At 46.1% G+C, this 19,597-nt stretch overlaps 1 protein-coding gene across 1 annotated transcript in view; it reads left to right on the plus strand.

Annotated features, from left to right (window-relative positions):
* The first annotated feature begins 411 nt into the window (after positions 1-411).
* The window catches only part of LOC139544449 (lysophosphatidic acid receptor 1-like), an 81,831-nt gene continuing 62,645 nt past the window's right edge, over positions 412-19,597 (plus strand). Inside the window, exon 1 of the mRNA XM_071351560.1 lies at positions 412-726. The gene's annotated coding sequence lies outside the window, so the exon portion shown is untranslated. The remainder of the gene's footprint in view (positions 727-19,597) is intronic.

The following is a 19,597-nucleotide window of genomic DNA, read 5'->3' on the forward strand; positions in this document are numbered from 1 at the left end:
TTTTAAACAAAGTAGGCCTGCATGAGCAGCAGTTCTGCCTTAAATTAATTTTCAATTTGACTAGCTATGATGCTGCGTCATCCTTTAGCACTGTAGACCTAAGGATTGCGTGCCAATACAACGCTATTAAAAACAATCTTGCTATATATTTAACTTTAGCCTATAATATCACAAATAAACACTAAACTACCTAAACTAGAACATAGAGAAAGCTAATTGGTAAAGAATACAATCGCGTGTCTCTCTCTCTCTCTCTCTCTCTCTCTCTCTCTCTCTCTCTCTCTCTCTCTCTCTCTCTCTCTCTCTCTCTCTCTCTCTCTCTCTCTCTCTCTCTCTCCCTCTCCCTCTCCCTCTCTCCCCCTCTCTCTCTACAAAAAAAAACGAGTGTTTTCATTTATGCGCTCAAGAAAAAAAGTGTGAGTGTGACGTCATACGCGTACAGCGGTCCAGTCCAGTCGAGTGGCGAACAGGGCTCTGAGACGCTGGAGAGGAGGACGCAAGGAAAGTAGAGAGAGCTACCATAACTATGCAATCACAAAAACACACTCGTCTCTATGGACTGTAAAATGAAAAGATCCTCGACTTGGATTGGAAGAAACAACACATGCGACTCTGATGACCAACTCAATAACGGAATTCACTTTTTGGAGTTTGGGAGTTCACTCCGAAATAATCTTTTTGGCGTTTCAAGCAACAGTTTGTAAATATCGCTGAGACAGAACGACTGTAAGTAGTAATTTATTTGTTTATCTCGAACATAAAACATTTAATCTCCAACACGTAGCCTATAGAATATACACGAGATGTGTCCGTTTTTTTCTCCCTTGCGCATCTTCAGCTGCATCTTCAGGTGTTTATGTCACCGTAGGTAGGCTGTTTTCAAAAGTCGAACTAGTATGTTACCGGCCACGTATTATCATTCACAATCAATTGACAACTGTTTAATGGTAGTTACCGCCGATGTCGTGTTCCTGGTCAACGTCTATTTAATATGTCCGGATCTCACGACAGGAAACCGTGCAGCTGAATCATAACTTGTTGCGCCTGTGCAGTGCCTGGTAAAACTATTTTCCATGGACAAAAAAAAAACCAACAGATGAAACGTGGGCTTTGGAAAATGGGAATAAATGTTACCTGTGTTGATCGATTTGGGCAGCTGTTTTCACTTTTTCTTCAATGAATCCTTGGTAGACTTATTATTCAGAATAAAACACCTGTGTTATGTAATCCTCCAGGCTCTATGCTGTCCTGTAGTTCTATGCTGTCCTGTAGTTCTATGCTGTCCTGTCGTTCTATGCTGTCCTGTCGTTCTATGCTGTCCTGTCATTCTATGCTGTCCTGTAGTTCTATGCTGTCTTGTAGTTCTGGGTCCTGTATTCCTCCAGGCTCTATGCTGTCCTGTATTCCTCCAGGCTCTATGCTGTCCTGTAGTTGTGGGTCATGTATTCCTCCAGGCTCTATGCTGTCCTGTAGTTGTGGGTCATGTAATACTCCAGGCTCTATGCTGTCATGTAGCTCTATGCTGTCCTGTAGCTCTATGCTGTCCTGTAGCTCTATGCTGTCCTGTAGCTCTATGCTGTCCTGTAGTTATGGGTCATGTATTCCTCCAGGCTCTATGCTGTCCTGTATTCTCCAGGCTCTATGCTGTCCTGTATTCCTCCAGCCTCTATGCTGTCATGTAGTTCTATGCTGTCCTGTAGTTCTGGGTCCTGTATTCCTCCAGGCTCTATGCTGTCCTGTATTCCTCCAGGCTCTATGCTGTCCTGTATTCCTCCAGGCTCTATGCTGTCCTGTATTCCTCCAGGCTCTATGCTGTCCTGTATTCCTCCAGGCTCTATGCTGTCCTGTATCTCTTACAGATTATTTCAGTCCTTTGCTTAAACATTGGCAAATACAGATTGATAGTCATCAAACATTCCTGCTGTTTTTTGGCATGTCCACAAAGTCTACGCCTTGGTGTAGTCTCTCTCTGGCTCTGAGAGGGCTGTGTTCAATGTTGGGTGCCGGTCTGAGGTCTCAATAACAACGTTTTGGACATTTGACAAAAGTACTCAGGTTTTTACACTTTGTTTTGCTTTAAATCAGAACTACCTTTATTTGCCAATACATTAACATGTACCATGGATTTGACATGGTGCTGACAATGCCTTAAAATTAACAGAATATAGAAAATAGGATTTGTCAGATATTGTCACATGCACTACATGACCGAAAGGATGTGGACACCTGCTCGTTGAACGTCTCATTCTAAAATCATGTGCATTAATATGGAGTTGCCCATGAAAAACAGCCCCAGACCATTATTCCTCCTCCACCAAACTTTACAGTTGGCACTACTCGTAGCCTTCTCCTGCCATCCGCCAAACCCAGATTTGTCCGTCAGACTGCCAGATGACGAAGCGTGATTCATCACTCCAGAGAACGTGTTTCCACTGCTCCAGATTCCAATGGCGGTGAGTTTTACATCTCTCTAGCCAACGCGTGCGTGGCAGAATAGTCTTTTAGGACAAACCCTTCCAGATGATTTTGTGAGATGACTGTTTTTCGTGATGTCTCATGGTCCGTGCAAAACACCGCTCTGTCATCTTTCACAGCAGATGCGAAAGTGCGACATGGGCGGATATGGTAGATTGAGACACATCCAATGCAAAACACCATATAATTATATCTTAAACAGACAAATTGTTATGGGGATTGTTTTTAGTATTATGCTAATTAGATTTCCGTGGGGGCGTAGACATCGACCTCAGCAAGTTAAGTGTAAAAATTTGCCCTCTGAAAATGTATCTGTAATCGGCTTTATAGCCGCTAGTCGAAAACACTGCATGGGTTTCACCGTGTTAACACAATGGGCATCATAGTTAGAAGGCCCTGGTCTGGGTTTCACCATGTTAACACACTGGGCATCATAGTTAGAAGGCCCTGGTCTGGGTTTCACCATGTTAACACAATGGGCATCATAGTTAGAAGGCCCTGGTCTGGGTTTCACCATGTTAACACAATGGGCATCATAGTTAGAAGGCCCTGGTCTGGGTTTCACCATGTTAACACACTGGGCATCATAGTTAGAAGGCCCTGGTCTGGGTTTCACCATGTTAACACAATGGGCATCATAGTTAGAAGGCCCTGGTCTGGGTTTCACCATGTTAACACAATGGGCATCATAGTTAGAAGGCCCTGGTCTGGGTTTCACCATGTTAACACACTGGGCATCATAGTTAGAAGGCCCTGGTCTGGGTTTCACCATGTTAACACACTGGGCATCATAGTTAGAAGGCCCTGGTCTGGGTTTCACCATGTTAACACAATGGGCATCATAGTTAGAAGGCCCTGGTCTGGGGTTCACCATGTTAACACAATGGGCATCATAGTAAGAAGGCCCTGGTCTGGGTTTCACCATGTTAACACACTGGGCATCATAGTTAGAAGGCCCTGGTCTGGGTTTCACCATGTTAACACAATGGGCATCATAGTTAGAAGGCCCTGGTCTGGGGTTCACCATGTTAACACAATGGGCATCATAGTAAGAAGGCCCTGGTCTGGGTTTCACCATGTTAACACACTGGGCATCATAGTTAGAAGGCCCTGGTCTGGGTTTCACCATGTTAACACAATGGGCATCATAGTTAGAAGGCCCTGGTCTGGGTTTCACCGTGTTAACACACTGGGCATCAGTATCACAGGGACGTGAGGCAAGAGGTAGATTAAAGACACCTCGGTGGTTTTCTAAATTGCATGCTATTTCCGTTTTATAGTGCTGTGGTCTAAAGTTGTTCACTATATAGGGAATAGGGCTCTGGTCTAAAGTAGTGTACTATATAGGGCTCTGGTCTAAAGTAGTGCACTATATAGGGCTCTGGTCTAAAGTAGTGCACTATATAGGGAATAGGGTGCCATTTGGGACTCTCCCTTTGTTTTTGTGAATGTGACAAATGATGAGTGGTGAATGTGATTGTTGGTGCTGACAAACCAACCAGATGGGAAGCGCACCGGCCGGTAGGTCAGGTGGGATGCAGGTCAGTCACAGGAGAGACCTGCGTCCTGTCCCAGCCTCAACCCCAGCCCCTTCCCAATCTCTCCCAGGGATGGCTTCATGTTCATTGGGCAAGTAAACATGTAATACCCCTCACACTGTCTGGTGTATTATATACCCCCGTCGGCCTCCATGCCCAACTTGGAGGGAGAACAATACGTGGTTACTCTGTAGACTCATAGCAAAAAAGTAGTGAGTTTGAGTCAATCAGTTGTGTTGTGATTAGGTAGAGGTGGTATACAGAAGATAGCCCTACTTGGTAAAAGACCAAGTCCATATTATGGTAAGAACAGCTCAAATAAGCAAAGAGAAACGACAGACCATCATTACTTTAAGACACGAAGGTCAGTCAATCTTGAAAGTTTCTTCAAATGCAGTTGCAAAAACCATCAAGAGCTATGATGAAACTGGCTCTCATGAGGACCACCACAGGAAAGGAAGACCCAGAGTTACCTCTGCTGCAGAGGATGAGTTCATTAGAGTTACCAGCCTTAGAAATTGCAGCCCAAATAAATGCTTCAGAGTTCAAGTAACATACATCTCAACATCAACTGTTCAGAGGAGACTGCGTGAATCAGACCTTCATGGTTGAATTCATGGTTGAATTGCTGCAAAGAAACCACTACTAAAGGACACCAATAAGAAGAGACTTGCTTGGGCCAAGAAATACGAGTAATGGACATTAGACCATTGTAAATCTGTCCTTTGGTCTGATGAGTCCAAATTTGAGATTTTGGGTTCCACCCGCAGTGTCTTTGTGAGATTTTGGTTACTACATGATTCCATATGTGTTATTTCATAGTTTTGATGTCTTCACTATTATTCTACAATTTAGAAAATAGTAAAAATATAGAAATATTTAGTAGATATAGTAGTGGTAGTGTCTGCAGTAGTAATGGTAGATATAGTAGTGGTAGTGTCTGCAGTAGTAATGGTAGTGACTGGTTATAGTTATAGTAGTGGTAGTGTCTGCAGTAGTAATGGTAGATATAGTAGTGGTAGTGTCTGCAGTAGTAATGGTAGATATAGTAGTGGTAGTGTCTGCAGTAGTAATGGTAGATATAGTAGTGGTAGTGTCTACAGTAGTAATGGTAGATATAGAAGTGGTAGTGTCTACGATAGTAATTGTAGTGACTGGTTTTAAACTCAGCAAAAAATAAATGTCCTATCTGTCAACTGCGTTTATTTTCAGCAAACTGAACTTGTGTAAATATTTGTATGAACATAACAAGATTCAACAACTAAGACATAAACTGAACAAGTTCCACAGACATATGACTAACAGAAATGGAATAATGTGTCCCTGAACAAAGGAGAGGGGTCAAAATCAAAAGTAACAGTCAGAATCTGGTGTGGCCACCAGCTGCATTAAGTACTGCAGTGCATCTCCTCCTCATGGACTGCACCAGATTTGACAGTTCTTGCTGTGAGATGTTACCCCACTCTTCCACCAAGGCACCTGCAAGTTCCCGGACATTTCTGGGGGGAATGGCCCTAGCCCTCACCCTCCGATCCAACAGGTTCCAGACGTGCCGGGCTCTCGCTGGCCATGGCAGAACACTGACATTCCTGTCTTGCAGGAAATCCCGCACAGAACGAGCAGTATGGCTGATTACATTGTCATGCTGGATGGTCATGTCAGGATGAGCCTGCAGGAAGGGTACCACATGAGGGAGGAGGATGTCTGTCTGTCTGGTCCAGTGACTGTCTGTCTGTCTGTCTGTCTGGTCCACTGTCTGGTCCAGGAGGATGACCAGTCCTGTCTGGTCCAGTGACGGGGGGCAACGTTGTTGCCGGTGATGTCTGGTGAGGACCTGCCTTACAACAGGCCTACAAGCCCTCAGTCCAGCCTCTCTCATTCTATTGCGGACAGTCTGAGCACTGATGGAGGGATTGTGCGTTCCTGGTGTAACCCGCGCAGTTGTTGTTGCCATCCTGTACCTGTCCCGCAGGTGTGATGTTCGGATGTACCGATCCTGTGCAGGTGTTGTTACACGTGGTCTGCCACTGCGAGGATGATCAGCTGTCCGTCCTGTCTCCCTGTAGCGCTGTCTTAGGCGTCTCACGGTACGGGCATTGCAGTTTATTGCCCTGGCCACATCTGCAGTCCTCATGCCTCGTTGCAGCATGCCCAAGGCACGTTCACGCAGATGAGCAGGGACCCTGGGCATCTTTCTTTTGGTGTTTTTCAGAGTCAGTAGAAAGGCCTCTTTAGTGTCCTAAGTTTTCATAACTGTGACCTTAATTGCTTACCGTCTGTAAGCTGTTAGTGACTTAACAACTGTTCCACAGGTGCATGTTCATTAATTGTTTATGGTTTATTGAACAAGCATGGGAAACAGTGTTTAAACTCTTTACAGTGAAGATCTGGGAAGTTACTTGGATTTTTACGAATTATCTTTGAAAGACAGGGTCCTGAAAAAGGGACGTTTCTGTTTTTTTTGCTGAGTTTAGTAGTGGTATTGTCTATGGTAATGCTAGTGACTGGTTATAGTAGTGGTAGTGACTACAGTTGTTATTGTAGATAGATAGGATAACCTGAACATATGAAAGTTGGTTTGGTGTCAATAGCTTAAACTGTAAATTAGTTACTGTTAGTGAGTTATTTTATGCAAATGTATGTAGTTAAAGTTGATAAAGATTTAAGAATTGGAAGTTAGCATTGCCTAAACGAGAGTTTGTTTGGTGTCTCTAGATTTATATGGTTATAGTTGATAAATGTTTTTTATAATTTGAACTTGTAGCGAAATGATTGTATTTCGAGCTCCAATCCAACAGGAATATCTAACAATTTCACAACATATACCCAATAAAAAAACAGATCTAAGTAAAGGAATGGATTTAAGAGTATATAAATAAATAAACAAGCAATGTTTGAGCAATGTTTTACCAGGCGATGATACAGCCCGACAGAATGCTCTCAACTGTGCATCTGTAAAAGTTTGAGGGTTTTAGGTGCCAATTCAAATTTCTTCAGCCTCCTGAGGTTGAAGAGGGGTTGTTGCACCGCCTTCACCATGCTATCTGTGTGGGTAGACCATTTTCAGTTTTTGTAGGATACCCTGAACATGTGAAAGTCGGTTTGGTGTCTCTAGCTTGAACGGTTCAAGAGTTTTACTGTTGGTGAGTTTATTTCTGCAACTGTGTATAGTTATATTTGATAAAGATGTTTAAAGAATTTGAAGTATAGCCTAAACATGTGCATGTTGATTTGGTGGCTCTGGCTGGAACTATTCATTAGTTATTCTTTTGCTAATTGATGCAAATCATATTTTTAAAAATGTTTATTTTATCAAGGTTTGAGAGAAATTTAAGTTAGGGTAGCCTGAACGTTTTAAAGTTGGTCTTGTAGATGAATTGACCAAGGAGCAGGACCATTTTGAATAGCAACCACTGTATTCCTATGGTTCTCATTCAAACCCATGTTAATTTATACATATTTACAATGGTTATAGTTCCGAAAGTATACATAGTTTCAAATATCCTTTGACAAGCCATATAAATTTGGCCAGTCTGAACGTCTCAACGTTGGTTTGAGGTTAAACGGTGTAGGAGGTCTAGAATGTATATTGTTTAGCGTTGAAGACTATGGGCTTTTTTTTTGTCATTGAAATGCATTTTCAAATATTGTTATAGTTCAAAAAGTATAAATGCTATCAAAATCATTTTCTACAGCAACCTGGGCAATCTGGACATTTGGAAGTTGGTTTGGTGTTTAATATCGTACATTGTTTAAGATCTAGAGCAGACTAATAAACAAATTTCTCTGTAAGAAATCTCACGTTGTGCTGTGCCTTCAGCACACCTAATAAATCTGAGAAGGTTTGAGCTCATTCAGCAGTTTTTACCTGATTTCTGTTGAAAAATAAACGCTATCATTTTATATTACTAAAACATAAGTTGAAAATGATACTGTTGATGCTTCCTGTTAATCTAGCTGTGTGTCAAAACACTGGTATCCAAATTCATAATCAATAAGTTGTGATATGTTAAAGACCAAGACATGCATGTTACTCCCTACACGCGTGTCACACTTGTGTCCAGATGACTTACACTGTGTTTAGCTAAATTAGTACCTTAGAAACATCAACATTTACCGAGCGGACACTCTAAACCGGAATTGATTAGCTTGTTCTACTGTAATCAAAAGTGTGTGCAAATGAATCGCTCACATCGATATTGTATTCAAAACAATCGAACTGGGACAATAACCGTGGTGACATGTACTGTTTGCGCTCTTCTAAAAGTAGTGCTGAGCGATGAACCACATTTTTGTTTATTTATTTTTTATTTATTAAAAAAATGATTGATGTCTGTTCAATTATTTGCATTCCATGTAATGTCTGAGGACAGTGCCCCGCATACACCAGCATTAAAAACATTTTTCAAACCAGCAGAGGCGTCACAAAAATCAGAAATAGCGATAAAATAAATCACTTACCTTTGAAGATCTTCCTCTGTTTGCAATCCCAAGGGGCCCAGCTACACAACAAATTGTCATTTTGTTAGTTAAAGTCCTTTATATCAAAAAAAGTCTGTTTTAGTTAATGCGTTTGATTCAGTAATCCACTCGTTCAACATGCAGACAAATGAATCCCAAAAGTTACCGGTAAACTTCGTCCAAACAAGTCAAACAAGGTTTCCAATCAATCCTCAGATACCCTAATATGTAAATAAATGATACTACATTCCGTCTTAAATTGTATGTTCGATACCGGATATAAATCACGAAGTGCGCGCCCTCACTCACGCGTGCCACAAGACTAGAGTCCTAATGAGGGACACCTTGAAAAACTACATCTACTTGCTCATTTTTCAAAAAACAAGCCTGAAACCCTTTCTAAAGACTGTTGACATCTAGTGGAAGCCCTAGGAACTGCAATCTGGGATGATTTATTTTGAATATCCCATAGACTAGCATTAAAATGCCCTTTACCTCAAATAATTTTTCCCATATGGATTCTCCTTGGGTTTTCGCCTGCTATATCAGTTATGTTACACTCACAGACGTTATTTTAACAGTTTTAGAAACTTTAGAGTGTTTTCTATCTAATGCTACCAATTATATGCATATCATAGCTTCTGGGCCGGAGTAACAGAAAGTGTACTTTGGGGACAACAGTCATCCGAACTTCCGAATACTGCCCCCTAGCCCAAAGAGGTTAACAAACTATAGCTTTGGCAAGTCGGTTAGGACATCTACTTTGTGCATGACACAATTATTATTTTCCAACAATTGTTTACAGACAGATTATTTCACTTATAATTCACTGTATCACAATTCTAGTGGGTCAGAAGTTTACATACACTAAGTTGACTGTGCCTTTAAACAGCTTGGAAAATTCCAGAAAATTATGTCATGGCTTTAGAAGCTTCTGATAGGCTAATTGACATCATTTGAGTCAATTGGAGGTGTACCTGTGGATGTATTTCAAGGCCTACCTTCAAACTCAGTACCTCTTTGCTTGACATCATGGGAAAATCAAAAGGAATCAGCCAAGACCTCAGAAAAAAGATTGTAGACCTTCACAAGTCTGGTTCATCCTTGGGAGCAATTTCCAAATGCCTGAAGGTACCACGTTCATCTGTACAAACAATAGTACGCAAGTATAAACATCATGGGACCACGCAGCCGTCATACCGCTCAGGAAGTTCTGTCTCCTGGAGATGAACGTACTTTGTTGCAAAAAGTGCAAATCAATCCCAGAACAACAGCAAAGGACCTTGTGAAGATGCTGGAGGAAACAGGTACAAAAGTATCTATATCCACAGTAAAAGGAGTCCTATATTGACATAATCTGAAAGGCCGCTCAGCAAGGAAGAAGCCACTGCTCCAAAACCGCCTTTAAAAAGCCAAACTACAGTTTGCAACTGCACATGGGGACAAAGATTGTACTTTTTGGAGAAATGTCCTCTGGTCTGATGAAACAAAAATAGAACTGTTTGGCCATAATGACCATTGTTATGTTTGGAGGAAAAAGGGGGAGGCTTGCAAGCCAAAGAATACCATCCCAACCATGAAGCACGTGGGTGGCAGCATCATGTTGTGGGGGTGCTTTGCTGCAGGAGGTGCTGGTGCACTTCACAAAATAGATAATTTTCTTCCTCATGATACTATGTGGATATATTGAAGCAACATCTCAAGACATCAGTCAGGAAGTTAAAGCTTGGTCGCAAATGGGTCTTCCAAATGGACAATGACCCCAAGCATACTTGCAAAATGGCTTCAGGACAAAGTCAAGATATTGGAATGGCCATCACAAAGCCCTGATCTCAATCCTATAGAACATTTGTGGGCAGAACTGAAAAAGCGTCTGCGAGTGAGGAGGCCTACAAACCTGACTCAGTTACATCAGTTCTGTCAGGAGGAATGGGCCAAAATTCACCCAACTTATTGTGGGAAGCTTGTGGAAGGCTACCCTAAATGTTTGACCCCAGTTAAACAATTTAAAGGGTGGCAGAGTAGCCTAGTGGTTAGAGCGTTGGACTAGTAACCTAAAGGTTGCAAGTTCGAATCCCCGAGCTGACAAGGTACACATCTGTCGTTCTGCCCCTGAACAAGGCAGTTAACCCACTGTTCCTAGGCTGTCATTGAAAATAAGAATTTGTTCTTAACTGACCTGCCTAGTTAAATAAATAAAAATAAATAAACAATTTAAAGGCAATGCTACCAAATACTAATTGAGTGTATCTAAACTTATGACCCACTGGGAATGTGATGAAAGAAATCAAAGCTGAAATAAATAATTATCTCTACTATTATTCTGACATTTCACATTCTTAAATAAAGTGGTGATCCTAACTGACCTAAGACAGGGAATTTTTACTAGGATTAAATGTCAGGAATTGTGAAAAACGGTGAAACTGAGATTAAATGTAGTTGGCTAAGGCGTATGTAAACTTCCGACTTCATCTGTACTTTCTTTAGGCACTGTAGGTAAGTCAAAAGGAGATTTTGATCAAGAGCTGTTTGACAAAACAAACCTTGTGACACAGTGTGACTAACAGATATCAAATCAAATCAAATCAAATCAAATTTTATTAGTCACATACACATGGTTAGCAGATGTTAATGCGAGTGTAGCGAAATGCTTGTGCTTCTAGTTCCGACAATGCAGTAATAACCAACAGTAATCTAACCTAACAATTCCACAACTACTACCTTACACACACACACAAGTGTAAAGGGATAAAGAATATGTACATAAAGATATATGAATGAGTGGTGGTACAGAACGGCATGGCAGATGCAGTAGATGGTATAGAGTACGGTATATACATATGAGATGAGTACTGTAGGGTATGTAAACATAAAGTGGCATAGTTTAAAGTGGCTAGTGGTACATGTATTACATAAAGATGGCAAGATGCAGTAGATGATATAGAGTACAGTATATACATATGAGATGGGTAATGTAGGGTATGTAAACATTGTATTAAGTGGCATTGTTTAAAGTGGCTAGTGGTACATTTTTACATAATTTCCATCAATTCCCATTTTTAAAGTGGCTGGAGTTGAGTCAGTATGTTGGCAGCGGCCGCTAAATGTTAGTGGTGGCTGTTTAACAGTCTGATGGCCTTGAGATAGAAGCTGTTTTTCAGTCTCTCGGTCCCTGCTTTGATGCACCTGTACTGACCTCGCCTTCTGGATGATAGCGGGGTGAACAGGCAGTGGCTTGGGTGGTTGTTGTCCTTGATGATCTTTATGGCCTTCCTGTGACATCGGGTGGTGTAGGTGTCCTGGAGGGCAGGTAGTTTGCCCCTGGTGATGCGTTCTGCAGACCTCACTACCCTCTGGAGAGCCTTACGGTTGTGGGCGGAGCAGTTGCCGTACCAGGCGGTGATACAGCCCGACAGGATGCTCTCGATTGTGCATCTGTAGAAGTTTGTGAGTGCTTTTGGTGACAAGCCGAATTTCTTCAGCCTCCTGAGGTTGAAGAGGCGCTGCTGCGCCTTCTTCACAACGCTGTCTGTGTGGGTGGACCAATTCAGTTTGTCCGTGATGTGTACACCGAGGAACTTAAAACTTTCCACCTTCTCCACTACTGACCCGTCGATGTGGATAGGGGGGTGCTCCCTCTGCTGTTTCCTGAAGTCCACAATCATCTCCTTTGTTTTGTTGACGTTGAGTGTGAGGTTATTTTCCTGACACCACACTCCGAGGGCCCTCACCTCCTCCCTGTAGGCCGTCTCGTCATTGTTGGTAATCAAGCCTACCACTGTAGTGTCATCCGCAAACTTGATGATTGAGTTGGAGGCGTGCATGGCCACGCAGTCGTGGGTGAACAGGGAGTACAGGAGAGGGCTCAGAACGCACCCTTGTGGGGCCCCAGTGTTGAGGATCAGCGGGGTGGAGATGTTGTTACCTACCCTCACCACCTGGGGGCGGCCCGTCAGGAAGTCCAGGACCCAGTTGCACAGGGCGGGGTCGAGACCCAGGGTCTCGAGCTTGATGACGAGTTTGGAGGGTACTATGGTGTTAAATGCTGAGCTGTAATCGATGAACAGCATTCTCACATGGGTATTCCTCTTGTCCAGATGGGTTAGGGCAGTGTGCAGTGTGGTTGCGATTGCGTCGTCTGTGGACCTATTGGGTCGGTAAGCAAATTGGAGTGGGTCTAGGGTGTCCGGTAGGGTGGAGGTGATATGGTCCTTGACTAGTCTCTCAAAGCACTTCATGATGACGGAAGTGAGTGCTACGGGGCGGTAGTCGTTTAGCTCAGTTACCTTAGCTTTCTTGGGAACAGGAACAATGGTGGCCCTCTTGAAGCATGTGGGAACAGCAGACTGGGATAAGGATTGATTGAATATGTCCGTAAACACACCAGCCAGCTGGTCTGCGCATGCTCTGAGGACGCGGCTGGGAATGCCGTCTGGGCCTGCAGCCTTGCGAGGGTTAACACGTTTAAATGTTTTACTCACCTCGGCTGCAGTGAAGGAGAGCCCGCAGGTTTTGGTAGGGGGCCGTGTCAGTGGCACTGTATTGTCCTCAAAGCGGGCAAAAAAGTTGTTTAGCCTGTCTGGGAGCAAGACATCCTGGTCCGCGACGGGGCTGGTTTTCTTTTTGTAATCCGTGATTGACTGTAGACCCTGCCACATACCTCTTGTGTCTGAGCTGTTGAATTGCGACTCGATTTTGTCTCTGTACTGAGACTTAGCCTGTTTGATTGCCTTGCGGAGAGAATAGCTACACTGTTTGTATTCGGTCATGCTTCCGGTCACCTTGCCCTGGTTAAAAGCAGTGGTTCGCGCTTTCAGTTTCACGCGAATGCTGCCGTCAATCCACGGTTTCTGGTTTGGGAATGTTTTTATCGTTGCTGTGGGTACGACATCGTCAATGCACTTCCTAATGAACTCGCTCACCGAATCAGCATATTCGTCAATATTGTTGTTGGACGCGATGCGGAACATATTCCAATCCGCGTGATCGAAGCAGTCTTGAAGCGTGGATTCAGATTGGTCGGACCAGCGTTGAACAGACCTGAGCGCGGGAGCTTGTTGTTTGAGTTTCTGTTTGTAGGCTGGAATCAACAAAATGGAGTCGTGGTCAGCTTTTCCGAAAGGGGGGCGGGGGAGGGCCTTATAAGCGTCGCGGAAATTAGTATAACAATGGTCTAGTGTTTTTCCAGCCCTGGTAGCACAATCGATATGCTGATAGAATTTAGGGAGTTTTGTTTTTAGATTAGCCTTGTTAAAATCCCCAGCTACGATGAATGCAGCCTCAGGGTGTGTGGTTTCCAGTTTACAAAGAGTCAGATAAAGTTCGTTCAGGGCCATCGATGTGTCTGCTTGGGGGGGAATATATACGGCTGTGATTATGATTGAGGAGAATTCCCTTGGTAGATAATGCGGTCGACATTTGATTGTGAGGAGTTCTAGATCAGGTGAACAGAATGACTTGAGTTCCTGTGTGTTGTTATGATGATCACACCACTTCTCGTTAATCATAAGGCATACCCCCCCGCCCCTCTTCTTACCGGAAAGATGTTTGTTTCTGTCGGCGCGATGCATGAAGAAACCAGCTGGCTGCACCGACTCCGTTAGCGTCCCTTGAGTTAGCCATGTTTCCGTGAAGCAGAGCACGTTGCAATCCCTGATGTCTCTCTGGAATGCTACCCGTGCTCGGATTTCATCAACCTTATTGTCAAGAGACTGGACATTGGCGAGTAGTATGCTAGGGAGTGGAGCGCGATGTGCCCGTCTCCGAAGCCTGACCACGAGACCGCCTCGTTTTCCCCTTTTTCGGCGTCGCACAGGGTCGCCGGCTGGGATCAGATCCATTGTATTGGGTGGAAGGCAAAACACTGGATCCGTTTCGGGAAAGTCATATTCCTGGTAGGAACGATGATGAGTTGACGTTAATCGTATATTCAGTAGTTCCTCCCGACTGTATGTAATGAAACCTAAGATTACCTGGGGTACCGATGTAAGAAATAACACGTAAAAAAACAAAATACTGCATATTTTCCAAGGAACGCGAAGCGAGGCGGCCATCTCTTTTCGGCGCCGGAAGTAACAGGTTAGGTTGTATTACCACGCAGCAGTATTGAAAACAGGACTTTTCCATCTGGGCTGTGTTTTCCTGCTTTAAATCTCAACAGAGGAACTCAGTCAGCAGAGCAACGCACTGGTTGAGTTAAACGCAGGCTCTCTCTCTCACACACACACACATAGTGTATGTCCAGTGTATTCAGGCCAGAGCTCTAGAGTTGAATTGGCCGATTCTCTTCTCCCCCAACACCCTGGCAGGAAGTAATGGGCCTCTGGGCTGTGCCTGGAGCACGTGCACATGTTTGTGAAAAAGCCTGGAGCCTCAGCATGGGTCTTGTAATCGAATCCTTATTATTTACGCACAGCAATGTGGATGTGTGTGGTCATCTTATATGTTCACATTCCTTACAGTGTCTCTATAGCGTGCAGCGTGACACAGCAGTTCTTAAACTATACTGAAAAAAATATAGAAACTAACCCTGTTTGAACCCCAGGAAGAGTAGCTGCTGCCTTGTTGTGAGGTGTAACTATTCTAACCCTGTTTGAACCCCAGGAAGAGTAGCTGCTGCCTTGTTGTGAGGTGTAACTATTCTAACCCTGTTTGGACCACAGGAAGAGTAGCTGCTTTCGCAGCAGCTAATGGGGATCCTAATTGATACTAAATACTATATAAACAAAAATATGAAAGCAACATGTAAAGTGTTGGTCCCATGTTTCAATAAATGAAATAAAAGTTCCCCGAAATTTTCCATACGCACAAAAAAACATATTTCCCTCAAATTTGATGCATAAATTGGTTTACATCCTTGTTAGTGAGAATTTATCCTTTGTGAAGGTAATCCATCTACCTGACAGGTGTGGCCTTATCAAGAAGCTGATGAAACAGCATGATCATTACACAGATGCACCTTGTGCTGGGGACAATAAAAGCCTGCTCTAAAATGTGCACATTTTGTCACACAACACAATGCCACAGATGTCTGAAGTGTTGAGGGACCGTGCAATTGCAGGAATGTCCACCAGAGCTGTTGCCAGATAATTTAATTTTAATTTCTCTACCATAAGCCACCTCCAACATCGTTTTAGAGAATTTGGTAGTACGTCTAACTGGCCACACAACTGCAGACCACAAGTAACCATGGCAGCCCAGGACCTCCACATCTTCCTCCTTCACCTGCGGGATCAACTGAGACCAGCTACCCGGACAGCTGAGGACCTCCACATCTTCCTCCTTCACCTGCGGGATCAACTGAGACCAGCTACCCGGACAGCTGAGGACCTCCACATCTTCCTCCTTCACCTGCGGGATCAACTGAGACCAGCTACCCGGACAGCTGAGGACCTCCACATCTTCCTCCTTCACCTGCGGGATCAACTGAGACCAGCTACCCGGACAGCTGAGGACCTCCACATCTTCCTCCTTCACCTGCGGGATCAACTGAGACCAGCTACCCGGACAGCTGAGGACCTCCACAACTTCCTCCTTCACCTGCGGGATCAACTGAGACCAGCTACCCGGACAGCTGAGGACCTCCACATCTTCCTCCTTCACCTGCGGGATCAACTGAGACCAGCTACCCGGACAGCTGAGGACCTCCACATCTTCCTCCTTCACCTGCGGGATCAACTGAGACCAGCTACCCGGACAGCTGAGGACCTCCACATCTTCCTCCTTCACCTGCGGGATCAACTGAGACCAGCTACCCGGACAGCTGAGGACCTCCACATCTTCCTCCTTCACCTGCGGGATCAACTGAGACCAGCTACCCGGACAGCTGAGGACCTCCACATCTTCCTCCTTCACCTGCGGGATCAACTGAGACCAGCTACCCGGACAGCTGAGGACCTCCACATCTTCCTCCTTCACCTGCGGGATCAACTGAGACCAGCTACCCGGACAGCTGAGGACCTCCACATCTTCCTCCTTCACCTGCGGGATCAACTGAGACCAGCTACCCGGACAGCTGAGGACCTCCACATCTTCCTCCTTCACCTGCGGGATCAACTGAGACCAGCTACCCGGACAGCTGAGGACCTCCACATCTTCCTCCTTCACCTGCGGGATCAACTGAGACCAGCTACCCGGACAGCTGAGGACCTCCACATCTTCCTCCTTCACCTGCGGGATCAACTGAGACCAGCTACCCGGACAGCTGAGGACCTCCACATCTTCCTCCTTCACCTGCGGGATCAACTGAGACCAGCTACCCGGACAGCTGAGGACCTCCACATCTTCCTCCTTCACCTGCGGGATCAACTGAGACCAGCTACCCGGACAGCTGAGGACCTCCACATCTTCCTCCTTCACCTGCGGGATCAACTGAGACCAGCTACCCGGACAGCTGAGGACCTCCACATCTTCCTCCTTCACCTGCGGGATCAACTGAGACCAGCTACCCGGACAGCTGAGGACCTCCACATCTTCCTCCTTCACCTGCGGGATCAACTGAGACCAGCTACCCGGACAGCTGAGGACCTCCACATCTTCCTCCTTCACCTGCGGGATCAACTGAGACCAGCTACCCGGACAGCTGAGGACCTCCACATCTTCCTCCTTCACCTGCGGGATCAACTGAGACCAGCTACCCGGACAGCTGAGGACCTCCACATCTTCCTCCTTCACCTGCGGGATCAACTGAGACCAGCTACCCGGACAGCTGAGGACCTCCACATCTTCCTCCTTCACCTGCGGGATCAACTGAGACCAGCTACCCGGACAGCTGAGGACCTCCACATCTTCCTCCTTCACCTGCGGGATCAACTGAGACCAGCTACCCGGACAGCTGAGGACCTCCACATCTTCCTCCTTCACCTGCGGGATCAACTGAGACCAGCTACCCGGACAGCTGAGGACCTCCACATCTTCCTCCTTCACCTGCGGGATCAACTGAGACCAGCTACCCGGACAGCTGAGGACCTCCACATCTTCCTCCTTCACCTGCGGGATCAACTGAGACCAGCTACCCGGACAGCTGAGGACCTCCACATCTTCCTCCTTCACCTGCGGGATCAACTGAGACCAGCTACCCGGACAGCTGACGACCTCCACATCTTCCTCCTTCACCTGCGGGATCAACTGCAGACCAGCTACCCGGACAGCTGAGGACCTCCACATCTTCCTCCTTCACCTGCGGGATCAACTGAGACCAGCTACCCGGACAGCTGAGGACCTCCACATCTTCCTCCTTCACCTGCGGGATCAACTGAGACCAGCTACCCGGACAGCTGAGGACCTCCACATCTTCCTCCTTCACCTGCGGGATCAACTGAGACCAGCTACCCGGACAGCTGAGGACCTCCACATCTTCCTCCTTCACCTGCGGGATCAACTGAGACCAGCTACCCGGACAGCTGAGGACCTCCACATCTTCCTCCTTCACCTGCGGGATCAACTGAGACCAGCTACCCGGACAGCTGAGGACCTCCACATCTTCCTCCTTCACCTGCGGGATCAACTGAGACCAGCTACCCGGACAGCTGAGGACCTCCACATCTTCCTCCTTCACCTGCGGGATCAACTGAGACCAGCTACCCGGACAGCTGAGGACCTCCACATCTTCCTCCTTCACCTGCGGGATCAACTGAGACCAGCTACCCGGACAGCTGAGGACCTCCACATCTTCCTCCTTCACCTGCGGGATCAACTGAGACCAGCTACCCGGACAGCTGAGGACCTCCACATCTTCCTCCTTCACCTGCGGGATCAACTGAGACCAGCTACCCGGACAGCTGAGGACCTCCACATCTTCCTCCTTCACCTGCGGGATCAACTGAGACCAGCTACCCGGACAGCTGAGGACCTCCACATCTTCCTCCTTCACCTGCGGGATCAACTGAGACCAGCTACCCGGACAGCTGAGGACCTCCACATCTTCCTCCTTCACCTGCGGGATCAACTGAGACCAGCTACCCGGACAGCTGAGGACCTCCACATCTTCCTCCTTCACCTGCGGGATCAACTGAGACCAGCTACCCGGACAGCTGAGGACCTCCACATCTTCCTCCTTCACCTGCGGGATCAACTGAGACCAGCTACCCGGACAGCTGAGGACCTCCACATCTTCCTCCTTCACCTGCGGGATCAACTGAGACCAGCTACCCGGACAGCTGAGGACCTCCACATCTTCCTCCTTCACCTGCGGGATCAACTGAGACCAGCTACCCGGACAGCTGAGGACCTCCACATCTTCCTCCTTCACCTGCGGGATCAACTGAGACCAGCTACCCGGACAGCTGAGGACCTCCACATCTTCCTCCTTCACCTGCGGGATCAACTGCAGACCAGCTACCCGGACAGCTGAGGACCTCCACATCTTCCTCCTTCACCTGCGGGATCAACTGAGACCAGCTACCCGGACAGCTGAGGACCTCCACATCTTCCTCCTTCACCTGCGGGATCAACTGAGACCAGCTACCCGGACAGCTGAGGACCTCCACATCTTCCTCCTTCACCTGCGGGATCAACTGAGACCAGCTACCCGGACAGCTGAGGACCTCCACATCTTCCTCCTTCACCTGCGGGATCAACTGAGACCAGCTACCCGGACAGCTGAGGACCTCCACATCTTCCTCCTTCACCTGCGGGATCAACTGAGACCAGCTACCCGGACAGCTGAGGACCTCCACATCTTCCTCCTTCACCTGCGGGATCAACTGAGACCAGCTACCCGGACAGCTGAGGAAACTGTTTTACACAACCTAATCATTTCTACAGAAACTGGCTCAGGGAAGCTCATTTTGTTCAGTATAAGTCCTAAGCTATGTCAGGGGTTCAGGGGTCTGTATAAGTTATGGGATAGGGGTTGGGGGCGGGGGGGGGGTCCTGTCTAAATACTATAAACTGTGGAATGCATGGGCTGTGTCTGAAATGGAAGACTTTGGGGGTTGGGTGTGTTTACCACCTGGAGGAGAGGACTGGAGGAGGAGAGGAGGTATGGGTGTAATGTTATATCTGTCAGTATCTAAAGCGTTTCCATCCTGTTCTGCTTCATGAGTACGGCCTGACGCTATTTCAGATCCCCGTTCTTAACAGCTGTCGGTAAAATAATGATTGTAAAATCTTCCAACCTTCTG

This window comes from Salvelinus alpinus, chromosome 18 (assembly GCF_045679555.1).
Source record: "Salvelinus alpinus chromosome 18, SLU_Salpinus.1, whole genome shotgun sequence".
Classification (NCBI taxonomy): Eukaryota; Metazoa; Chordata; class Actinopteri; order Salmoniformes; family Salmonidae; genus Salvelinus; species Salvelinus alpinus.